Genomic DNA, 12,275 nt, shown 5'->3' with positions numbered 1-12,275 from the left:
CCCCCAGACACATAAACAACTGTACGGTAGGGCACTGTGAAAATCATATCCATTACTGCCATGGTTATGATATACTCTTGATAATAGTAATTGAGCAAAACACTTGGTACGAGTAACCAACTGTGCTGAATTTGTTGTAGGAGGTATCAGAGTACCAGTATTGTTGTTCTGTTTGTGTGTGTGTGTGTGTGTGTGTGTGTGCACATGTGTGTTTGGACGTGTGTGTGTGAAAGAGAGAAAGACTGAGGGCTGAGTTAGGTAATGGACAGCCATAAATACTGCACAAATGCAATTTGTACTGATCCATTGTTATGAAACGGTGTTCCCGAGACTAAGAGAGATGGAGAGAGAGACAGAGCGAGCCAGCTAAGAGACACAGAAGAGAAATAAGATGTATCAATCAAATTAACACATGGATGACTTGATTGTTATCTCCCCCCAACTCTATTGTAGCCAGCCGCGGTCACGGCCGAGCCCCCGGCCAGGGTGATTTATCAATGCAAAGCTAATAGCATCAATATGAATCTAACTAAAAATCTATATTTCATTACCAAATTGTTAGCGGGAATGAAGAGGGATGAGCGTTAGCTGACTCTATTCTCCCGGGTGGGAGCATCTGGAGTTCATGAACACAGCGTGAGTAATGGGCGACTTCAGGGGCGTGGGGAAGGACATGGTGAGGAGTTGAGGCTTGAGGCTTGGCCTGCTATGGCCTGAACCGGAACACTCCCTTTCTGGTACAACTAAATGCAACACGCAGACCATTTTCGTCTGATGTAGGCTAGCTTGCAGTTTTTCTCGGATGTCTGATCTAGCTTGTACTGTATGTCCTAACATAGCTCTGTGGTGATTGAACCTATAACAGCAAACAGACAGGTCCTGAAGAATGGTACATTGAATATTCCCCAATCATCTCTGTTTCAGTTGAACTGTAAGGTACAGGCTGAGTAGCTGCACAGGCAGGCATTCACTCTTTTGCCTTCATTTAGACAGAGCACACATTCTGCATTGTCTTTCATCCTCATTTTCATAATACATTGTGCATTTCTTTCCATTGCTCCGTCTTCTCTTTACTTCCATATCACCCCCATTTCATTTCTCACTCCTCCCCCTTTTGTCTTAGACTACCTCCAGTTCCGAATATCTCACACTCCTCCCCCTTTTGTCTTAGATTACCTCCAGTTCTGAATATCACACACTCCTCCCCTTTTGTCTTAGACTACCTCCAGTTCTGAATATCTCACACTCCTTCCCCTTTTGTCTTAGACTACCTCCAGTTCCGAATATCTCACACTCCTCCCCCTTTTGTCTTAGATAACCTCCAGTTCTGAATATCACACACTCCTCCCCTTTTGTCTTAGACTACACCCAGTTCTGAATATCACACACTCCTCCCCTTTTGTCTTAAGACTACCTCCAGTTCTGAATATCACACACTCCTCCCCCTTTTGTCTTAGACTACCTCCAGTTCCGAATATCTGACACTCCTCCCCCTTTTGTCTTAGACTACCTCCAGTTCCGAATATCTCACACTCCTTCCACCTAATTTTGGGGCTCCTCTCTCCTCGCCCTCTCATCCTCCTCTTCCCAGGCTTCTGTCTTTCACTCCCCGTGTCGATTGTGTGTGCAATTTAAACAAACAGCCACTTCTGAATCTGCACATCAGGAACAGCAACACATTTGGATTGCTCACCGTTTAAATGGTGTTTTATCTTTGTTCCCTGTAAGTGAGCTTTTGATGAGCACAGATCGACGTCCCCCTTATGTTTATAAAGCCCCGGGCAAAAGCTCTGGAGTTACAGTAAAACGAACAGACTTTTCTGTGGAAGTCAGAAAACATCATTTGATTTAAGAAGAAGCAGCTCCAGCGGTAATGATGATATGATTGCGCTAACTGACTTCAGGAAGAAAGCTATAGATGATGAGTCCCTATGGTGGTCTCTGGGAGTGACTTGCCTGTGTGCATCCTTCAGAGTCGGAGAGAATTTCTTCCTTTGGTGGGACGGTAATTGGGTGCACATATGGCCGTCAAGATGTCTTACGTAAAACATTGCATGACACACATATGTTCACTACGGCTTCCACAGGAAAATGGATACACTTCAACTTTCGTGTCAAAAGACTTTTAGGTTTATGTTCCCTAAAATGAGTCATTTTAAGGTTTGTTTTAAAAAGCGAGAAACGGAAATGTGCTTTGGTAAATGTCTGACGAGATTCTCGTTGAGAGTTCACTGTGTTTGCGAATATTTTCACCGCAACAGTCTTCCTTTGCATTTTCATAGGTCTTAAGCTAGTTATGATACACAGTACAGTACCACAGCATCTATGTTAAGTGTCATAGTCAACAAGATGGCCGATTCTGGAGTTGAATCTGGACCCTAGACCATCTGCAGACCTTTTTTCTCAAGTTGTTTTTCCTCAATTCTTCAGAAACATGATTTGGGAAAAGAGCCCTACTCTGCTACTGTAGCTCAGGGACTTTGTTTATTCCGAAAGGTACTGAGTCAAACTTGTACTACCCAGAGACGACCAAACCCCCCCATGCTGGTGAGTATAATTAGTAGCTGCGAACCAACTCAGCTTGAACACTATTAGAGCGGATTAAGAAGTGCTCCGTTTGTAATTATCAAAGGAGAGGAGAAGCAGGTGTTTAAGCTCTCGGAGACTGAAGAACAGTGGATTTGTGGGAAACGGCTCTGTGAACAAAGCCAAGAGGGAGAATCAAGAGAGAACAGCGATGTCCCAATGGTTTTCAACAATTGTGGATGGTTCCTGGTTAACTTTCATTAGTGACCAATGACATAAAAAATGAATTAGGTAATGCTATATTTCCTCCATTTTGTTTTCACCTGCGTGTAGTCCCTTAAAATCACTGGGCATAACAACTAGAAGATTAGTTAAAGGAATGTAAATAGTATTAGGCTATAACCCATTTGGCAGTAAGATGAAATTGAGATTTTGAGGCACACATGGAAAACAAAGATCATTTTAACAATGCCGTGTTTAAGAAAAATACACTGACGCAATTTCGATCCAATTTGCAGCTTTTTTTTTCTCCCAACGTCCCTTGACTGTCACGCTTGCTGTGCATGTGATTATAGTGGTATGGGCATGGCGAGGATCTGTTGAGAAGGAACAGTGTGGAGGGAGGTCCCTTGAGTATCCTGGCAGATGTTTGCATGCAGGAGGACGGCATGTGAGGCTTGGGCATTTTACCCCCTGGAGGAAAAGCCTGTTCTGACTACTCGGGTGTTGGAATAGCTAAAACTGAGGCTGTTTTAGTATAATACAATACACTTTTGTTACTAGCCCCGTAGAGTGTAAAATAAGTCACTATGGGAGACAGAGCAGATTGATGGGTGAAAGTCTTTTACTTGAAACACATTTGGTGTCTCCAAAAAGTTGGCCGGATTAAATTGACTTGTTGTTGCCAAGAAAACTAAAGATATGGTTTGTTCCACAAAAATGCTTGTTTGGCTTGCTATGCCTACTCAGTTCCTTTTATGATAAGGACTTTTCATACTAAAGTGTCTGTTCTTGTTGCTGATACCCAGGTAACATCCATGTTGTTTCAGATTAGAAAAGAATCAATCTTCATTGTCCATCCAGGATGGACATGTTTCTTTGGCATCACCTTCATTAAAAGGATCACAGACACATGCATTCTCACAATCAGACACATTTTGTGATGTCAGTCCATCATGTTGCAAACACTAACAACATAGAGGACATGAATACATTCACTCACAACTGTCCCAACTGCACTAGACAGATAAGTACATATACCGATACAATTTACGTTGTATTTAGTAGGCCAACGGCACAGGGAACTAATGAATGTTTGAACACGTTCTTCTTGGCCATCGGAATTCTGAAGCACCGGCCAGTGGGCAGTACGACCACTCCGATGTTGCTGTGCCTGATATGTTTTTACTGAAACAGGATCGCTCAAAATCAGGGCAACTACAGTATACTGTGTGAATTATAGTGTATTGAAAAGTGTGATTTATTTATTTGGAGCTTGAGTAGAGTCTTTGAGTGACCCTGTGTCCACCACCCCTGCTGTTATTTACCCTTCCCGGGCAACCCAAGAGAACCCATTCTCCCCTTACAGTGAAGAACCCCCATGTTACAATCACTTGGTCAAGGAGGCTGCCCTCTGAGGGCATAATGGGGCACACTGCTGTGCCCACATTCACCATCTCTATCCTTGGCCCACCTGCTTGTCGTGTCACTGCTGTCAAGAGGGGCTGTGAGCCTGGCCTGATGGGGGCGGGGCCTTGACCAAAGGGTGAACGTTCCCATGGTGATACACACGCCATCCACAAAGTTTCCCCTTCATCCCTATAGCAGAAGGATATGCCCTCTCTCACCTCACCGCCTATGTTTTTTCATTTTGGTTTTTGACGTGTGTAGAGGTCAGAGGTTATGAGCAAATGAACAGTAGGGCAAGCGCACTGGCTGGCCAGGGCACATGGCACATCAACGACCCAACACACTCATACACTCTGAGAAAGGATTTGTTTTGATGCTGTGTCCCCTTGTGAAACTCACTTTGAAAGGGTGGACATTTGTTATTCTATTTCAGCATTGTTTTAACAGTTCAGAGTCTGCTCTACATTCATTATATGGGTCTACGGTACATGTGCACATGTACTCCCACTTCAATTATAATTTTGTTCCATTCATTTATACACTCTTAGAAAAAAAGAGTTATTTGAAGACGGGTAGGGTTTGGGGTTGGGTTCTACGTAGAACCTTTCTCCCTTTTCTCCCTGAAGAAAGGTTTCTTTGAGCGTTCTTTGTTGGAACCAAAAAGGGTTCTCCTACAGGGACAAGCCTAAGAACCCTTTCAGGTTATAGCAGGAAGTCACCACATACACGGTACACAATAACCTTCAACAAAATAACTCATCAGAAAAGTGTACAAGTAAAAGGACATAATGAGTGTTTTTCACCTCCGCTGCCAACTCTCACATCACTCCTCTCACGAGGGTGGAGGGAGGGATAGCACGTCCTCCACTCTTCTGTGGTGGTGAGAGGAGAGGAGAGGAGGCGAGAGCCACACATTGGATCAGTGGTTTTCCAACACAATCAATCTTTGTTTGAACAAATGTTTAGCAGACGGCTCTGTGAGTTCCTTGACAAGGGCCCTCCCACATATCTGATTGACTCTTTGTCATATCTTTACCATGGATCGTTATGAGTAGAGATCTGTTGAGAGAAGCAAACGCGGTGTACAGTTCAAAACTAATGGTTATTGTGTTACAGGCATCGGTATTGACAACTGTCAGTTATAGAAATACAACGACTTTCATGTAAAAACAGTATAAGCATCTATGACTAAAATTGGCATACTGTATATGACCAACTTATAAAGCTTATGAGCCACAATCCGTTTATTCATTCACATAGAATTTAGGATCAATTTGCGGTGGGAGGAGAGATAGAAGATGACAATCTCTAGCACTTCTCTCCATCAGTTATTAACTGTCCTCAGCTGGATATCCTCCAAACTGCTTTGCCACTCAGTTATATGTGGCTCTGAAATCTCCTTATCACCAATGTCCACCTGTCTGGCTCAGCAGTCTGTCTTTGGCCCGCTGTCCAACCATTACTGGCACAGTAGGGTCTGTTAAGCAGGTATGAGTGACATCCGCCTCTACTTCTCTAGCAAAACTTTGAAAAAGACAACAGTGGCAACTATCGCACACTGTAGCTGCCATTTTGGTTCAAACAGCTAAAATCACAGTACAGATAGAGCTGAGGCAAATAACACATTGGTATAATGGAGGAATGTCTACCCTCTTTTGGTCTGACTTTGATGATATTCAGTACCATCTCAGACATGAATACCCGAAAAAGACATTTACAACATCATCCTACCTAGGTACTTTTCCCTTTAATGAAATATAGTATAACACTGATTTAGTGGTATCCGATTTAACAGAACAATGTAAGCAAATATCACCCAAAACGTGATCACTTAATGCCCCACATTCTATTTTGAGGCCAGTATTTCCTTGCCCTCTCTGTAAGTGTAACAGCTACTGTCCCCCCCCCTCAGGACAATGCTGGCATGCAAGTGGCAAACGCTGCCACCATGTCGCCACCCGTTAAGGCAGCTTCTCACACATCTTCTCGGATTGACTCTGCGAATTAGACTTGTTTACCCGGATTTCTCCTCTCCTCCCTCCGACGTATCCCTCCAAACAGAATGAGGTCAGACGTGCATTAGGAGACATACAGGGAGAGATCAGCAAGATTAGATTAGTTGAAGCGCTTCGCAGGGCCACCGTTTTGATAACTCATATCCCCGAGCCACCCGGTGATGGCTACTCGGTTAGCTGCTCTTGACGTGGCCAAAACAATGTGTTGATTTGAATTTCCTGTTGCTGGACGCTCTGTGTCCATACAGTTTATGGAAATAGTTAAGTTGGTTAAGTTCATTCCAGCCCCCACTATTTTAGATGAAGTCAAAAAGAGGGAAAGTGAAAAACATGAAGATGACCTCTGAGCTTATGCCTCTGTGGTTAAAGTCACTAATGCGTGTCACTAATGTGAATGTGGCGGTGTTAATTCTATTGTCTGTTTCATTTTGTAACGTTCTGGTTTCGCAAAAAGGAACAACATTACAGTTTGACCTTGGACGTGTCTAAAAAAATAAATGTTCTCTCATGTTACCATGAAACATGGCCAAAAGGAATGAACTGTATTGCACTTTATCACTATGCTTGTGTAACCTTTTAACCCTTTAAAATGTGTGATTATAGCAAAGCGATGTGGGGTGTGGGTGGGTGTAGCTATGGGAATGCACAACCAGACCATTTTCTCCTTTGCATTTTGCACAACAAACTTGGCTTTCCTACCGAGGAAAAACTTGCTTTGCCCCCCCCCTGCCCCCTTTATTTATTTTTCCTCCTTTGCGTTCGTTCTTCCCTTCTTCTTTTGTCGTCTTCCTCTAAAGAGAGATTTATTGTTTTCCTCACCCATCTCTTTTGTTCTCTACCCACTTTTGATTCCTCTGAATTGAGGAGGGAAACCATGATTGTATGGCCTCAGGTAAAGATTTTTTAGCTTTACATATCAAAGCTACTTGTTTTTTTTTGCTCTCCCTCCCTTTCAGTTTCACAGAGGATGTTTGCCTTACCACATGAGAAGAGCAAATCCGCCGAAACAAAAGGGATTATCCACTCTCTGACGCCGTTGTCTTATTTATCTGTTTTAACTCCTTGCCAGAGTTACATGTCAGTGTCGTGACAACGCAACACGGTAAACACCATGAACAAAACAGGGTATTTGTAAATGGCAACGCACGTAAGTGCTCTCTCCACTGCTTGTCTTGTGGGTTCCGTTTGGAGTTCTCTCGGTTTCCCAATATTTCTAATGTGTTGAATACGACGTTTGCCTTCAATAAAGGGAAAGCGGTCGTACACTGTGAGTGTGGGCCGAATTCTAACTTGAGATTCTCACACGTACCTCACAGAAATAATGATTTGATTTGAAATGTTTTCCATTGCTTGCCCTAATAAACATGACCCGGGAGGTTGGATTTGCTCTGTTAGGAGAGGGGGGGCTAAAGCCAGAGACAATGCTACTGATGTGCTCGCGGATGGCACTGACGGCGACCATGTTGCAATCTGGGGCAACGACTTGAGCCTGTGTGAGCCGCGTCAATGCGGGGACTGAATGGACATGACAGTGTTTTGAGTACGGTCATCATGCGCTTCTACCCTGATGCTCTGTAATGCACAGTATCTTTCAGCAGTGTTGCCATAACCCGGGGAGAGAAGGAGAAGAAAGATATAGAAGAGGGGAAGAGAAAAGGAGAAGCCTGACTACAATAATTGGGGAAGGAGATAGAGGGAAAGCAAAATAGCATTATGGGGACAAAGAGGAAAGGACGATAATGTTCGATCAGAATTCTATATCTATTGACCAATGTCTTCTAAATACTATACTGTTATAAATATACATACTGAGTATATGTACAGTATATACATGTATTTATGTATACAATATATACATCAAATAGTGTATATTAAAAAGCATGAAACGAAGGTCCTCACCCTTGTGCTACCTTCTTGATCATCAATCACAGACTTATATACAGTGCCATGTATTCATGGATGCCAAGGGAAGCCAGGCTTCCCCCAAATAATGACCAAGACAAAAAGAGAAAACACATTCATCACTCTGTGTTTCATAATTCTTCCTTAAATTTGGAAGAGGCTGAACGTATCTCACCGGAGAAAGCATCCGAGCGAGCGAAACAGCACTCTGTCTCTGTATGTGTAGCACTATTCAGTGGGGCAAAAAAGTATTTAGTCAGCCACCAATTGTGCAAGTTCTGCCACTTAAAAATATGAGAGGCCTGTAATTTTCATCATAGGTACACTTCAACTATGACAGACAAAATGAGAAAAAAAAAAGAATTTATTTGCAAATTATGGTGGAAAATAAGTATTTGGTCACCTACAAACAAGCAAGATTTCTGGCTCTCACAGACCTGTAACTTCTTCTTTAAGAGGCTCCTCTGTCCTCCACTCGTTACCTGTATTAATGGGACCTGTTTGAACTTGTTATCAGTATAAAAGACACCTGTCCACAACCTCAAACAGTCACACTCCAAACTCCACTATGGCCAAGACCAAAGAGCTGTCAAAGGACACCAGAAACAAAATTGTAGACCTGCACCAGGCTAGGAAGACTGAATCTGCAATAGGTAAGCAGCTTGGTTTGAAGAAATCAACTGTGGGAGCAATTATTAGGAAATGAAAGACATACAAGACAACTGATAATCTCCCTCGATCTGGGGCTCCACGCAAGATCTCACCCCGTGGGGTCAAAATGATCACAAGAACGGTGAGCAAAAATCCCAGAACCACACGGGGGGCCTAGTGAATGACCTGCAGAGAGCTGGGACCAAAGTAACAAAGCCTACCATCGGTAACACACTACGCCGCCAGGGACTCAAATACTGCAGTGCCAGACGTGTCCCCCTGCTTAAGCCAGTACATGTCCAGGCCCGTCTGAAGTTTGCTAGAGAGCATTTGGATGATCCAGAAGAAGATTGGGAGAATGTCATATGGTTTGATGAAACCAAAATATAACTTTTTGGTAAAAACTCAACTCGTCGTGTTTGGAGGACAAAGAATGCTGAGTTGCATCCAAAGAACACCATACCTACAGTGAAGCATGGGGGTGGAAACATCATGCTTTGGGGATGTTTTTCTTCAAAGAGACCAGGACAACTGATCCGTGTAAAGGAAAGAATGAATGGGGCCATGTATTGTGAGATTTTGAGTGAAAACCTCCTTCCATCAGCAAGGGCATTGAAGATGAAACGTGGCCGGGTCTTTAAGCATGACAATGATCCCAAACACACCGCCCGGGCAACGAAGGAGTGGCTTCGAAATAAGCATTTCAAGGTCCTGGAGTGGCCTAGCCAGTCTCCAGATCTCAACCCCATAGAAAATCTTTGGAGGGAGTTGAAAGTCCGTCTTGCCCAGCAACAGCCCCAAAACATCACTGCTCTAGAGGAGATCTGCATGGAGGAATGGGCCAAAATACCAGCAACAGTGTGTGAAAAACGTGTGAAGACTTACAGAAAACGTTTGACCTCTGTCATTGCCAACAAAGGGTATATAACAAAGTATTGAGATAAACTTTTGTTATTGACCAAATACTTATTTTCCACCATAATTTGCAAATTAATTAATTAAAAATCCTACAATGTGATTTTCTGGATTTTTTTTCTCATTTTGTCTGTCCTATTTGAAGTGTACCTATGATGAAAATTACAGGCCTCTCTCATCTTTTTAAGTGGGAGAACTTGCACAATTGGTGGCTGACTAAATACTTTTTTGCCCCACTGTTTATCTGATGCTGTCTAGTCAAAAATGGTATGACGTTGTTGTCACCTATAGCATTGAATGCAAGGGAAGCCAATGAGCATTTAGCCTTCCTTAATAAAAAAGTATAAAATAATAGCTAATCATTGTTGAACTAAACTGAATGAGCTCAACTGTGAATTGTCCTCGCGCACCAAAAAAAGCATCAAGGGAAGCCAGTTTGGATTTGGTTTCACACCTATCATATCACATCAAAAGCCAAACGTCATTAACAGAGAAAAATAGAAATGTTGCCTTTTGTTGTGTTGTCCTCTGGTGGCTAGCTAAAATTGGCCTTTTCCTAAATTTTGATATGGATGGAGATAGGGATTTAGACTTGTGGTTTTTCTTAATTCTCCGTACTGGCCAATACATTGTGCCTCTGGCCTGAGAGGATGGAAGTTCAATATGTACCTAGATGTATTGGGATAATCTTAACTAACTGGCTACTCATTGCCAATGAAAGGAAGTTAGGCTAGCGAGCAAGCATTTTTGGCAAGCAGCCTAGGACAACACAAACTAAAATTGTGTACTGTATGACTGTCATAGACCATTTTGGCAGCATGAAAGAAAAGAGGATGGTATTAGATGTCACTGTATTAGAAAAAAACACAGATGATTTGATGATGTTAAAATGTTGAAGTTGAAATGGTGCTGGAATAGTGGGGGCAGCTCCTGTTTTCGTTGATACTTGCGTTAAGGTTTTCTAAATCAATAGTTGTTTAGTACTCCAAAAATGTTGGAATGTAGGTCATGTAACTATTTGATATATGCAATATGCACTGTGGACTCCACCGGACAGATTGCTGTCCAGTTTTGAGATGAAACAAAGGTGTGGTTGAATTTACTCTGCCACCGTGTCTTCTTATTGTCTTGGTCTTAGGCCTGTATATCACAGTGTCAATGCATATGAACTAACAGGTTATAGAGCAAACAAAGCAATTATCACAACACATTGTAATATGGCTTTTTTCCTGGCTTGGCTTCCACAGTGATTTTACCCTCGCACCACTACTGTTTCTATAAGGACTTGTCCCTGAAATGATCCTCATCAGTAGTTGAAACCTACTGTACTGTACATTCAGTATCCCATGGTACCTCTTGCTCTCGTTCCATCAAAACACAGCAGCCAGTCGCTCTGCGGTCCACTGTAGCTCAGTTGGTATAGCATGGCTCTTGCAATACCAGGATAGTGGGTTTGATTTCCTGGGCCAGCTGCACAAATGTATGCATGCATGACTGTAGGTTTCTTCAGATAAAAGCGTCTGCTAAATGACATACAGTAGTAGTCAAAGGTTTCGAAACACCTACTCATTCCAAGGATTTAGTGAAGACATCAAAACTATGAAATAACACATATCATCATGTCGGAACCTAAAAAGTGTTATTAAACAAATCAAAATATATTTTATATTTGATATTCTTCAAAGTAGCCACCCTTTCCCAGGATGACAGCTTTGCACAGTAGAAATTAAGAAAACCCTGGAATGAGTGGGTGTATCCAATCGTTTGACTTGTACTGTATATTGTCCGTTTTGTAATGAGAGGAATAAAGAAAGTATGGGTAGATGGATGATTAAGAAGAAAGACAGATGGGCCATGTCTGGCTGCTGTGTGTGTGAAGACTCGACTGGTGTGCAGTGCAAACCCTTCCCTTGGGACCCCTGGAGCAGAGCATGAAGTCGCTAATTGGCTCTTTTAGGGTCAGCAATTAGCGACTAGCGCTAGTGACTAGCCACTAGCCTGTTACAGTACTGCCTTTTCATAGCTGTTGACACTCTCCCTAAAGTTGACACAGTGCGAAAGGGCATTAGGAGTGGGGAGGAACGAGGAGCCTCCACCAGAACCAAACCCACTATAAGGACGTGGATGGTGTAACACATTTCCAGGAGACTTTCCAAAATGTTACAGGTTTTCAGGAGGGAATAAGCAGCTAGGGAATCCTCCAACCGGAAAACATGTGAATTTTAGGAACAGTTCGGGAATATTGCCACCCTACTGCCTGGCTTGCCAAGCCTTCACCTTGTCTTCTTCACGACCACTGATCAGAAAAAACTTGAAAGGTGTTTCTGCCCTAAATGTGCCATTGTAGAAATTTACATCAAATTGAATAACATGCTTTTTACAAACAAGAACATGTTTTTTTATAGACTTGGACAAAAGGTCAAATCCTTGTCAGTAATTGCAATTCCAGCTTTTAAAATGTAATTTCATCTTGTGTCTGTATTAACATGTGCATTGACTTCAGATATTGCAGATAGATTCTGGCTTCCATCAATGTAATTGTCTGCATTATTTCCCCTGTTGAGTTACAACATATTGTCTTTCATTCATCTTCCGTCTAAGCCAGGTATGGGCAAGTGGCGTACGTCCGCGGATCAA

This window comes from Oncorhynchus mykiss, chromosome 30, assembly GCF_057628025.1.
Source record: "Oncorhynchus mykiss isolate SJ-2025 chromosome 30, ASM5762802v1, whole genome shotgun sequence".
Lineage (NCBI taxonomy): Eukaryota > Metazoa > Chordata > Actinopteri > Salmoniformes > Salmonidae > Oncorhynchus > Oncorhynchus mykiss.
Note: the sequence above shows the minus strand (reverse complement) of the source record.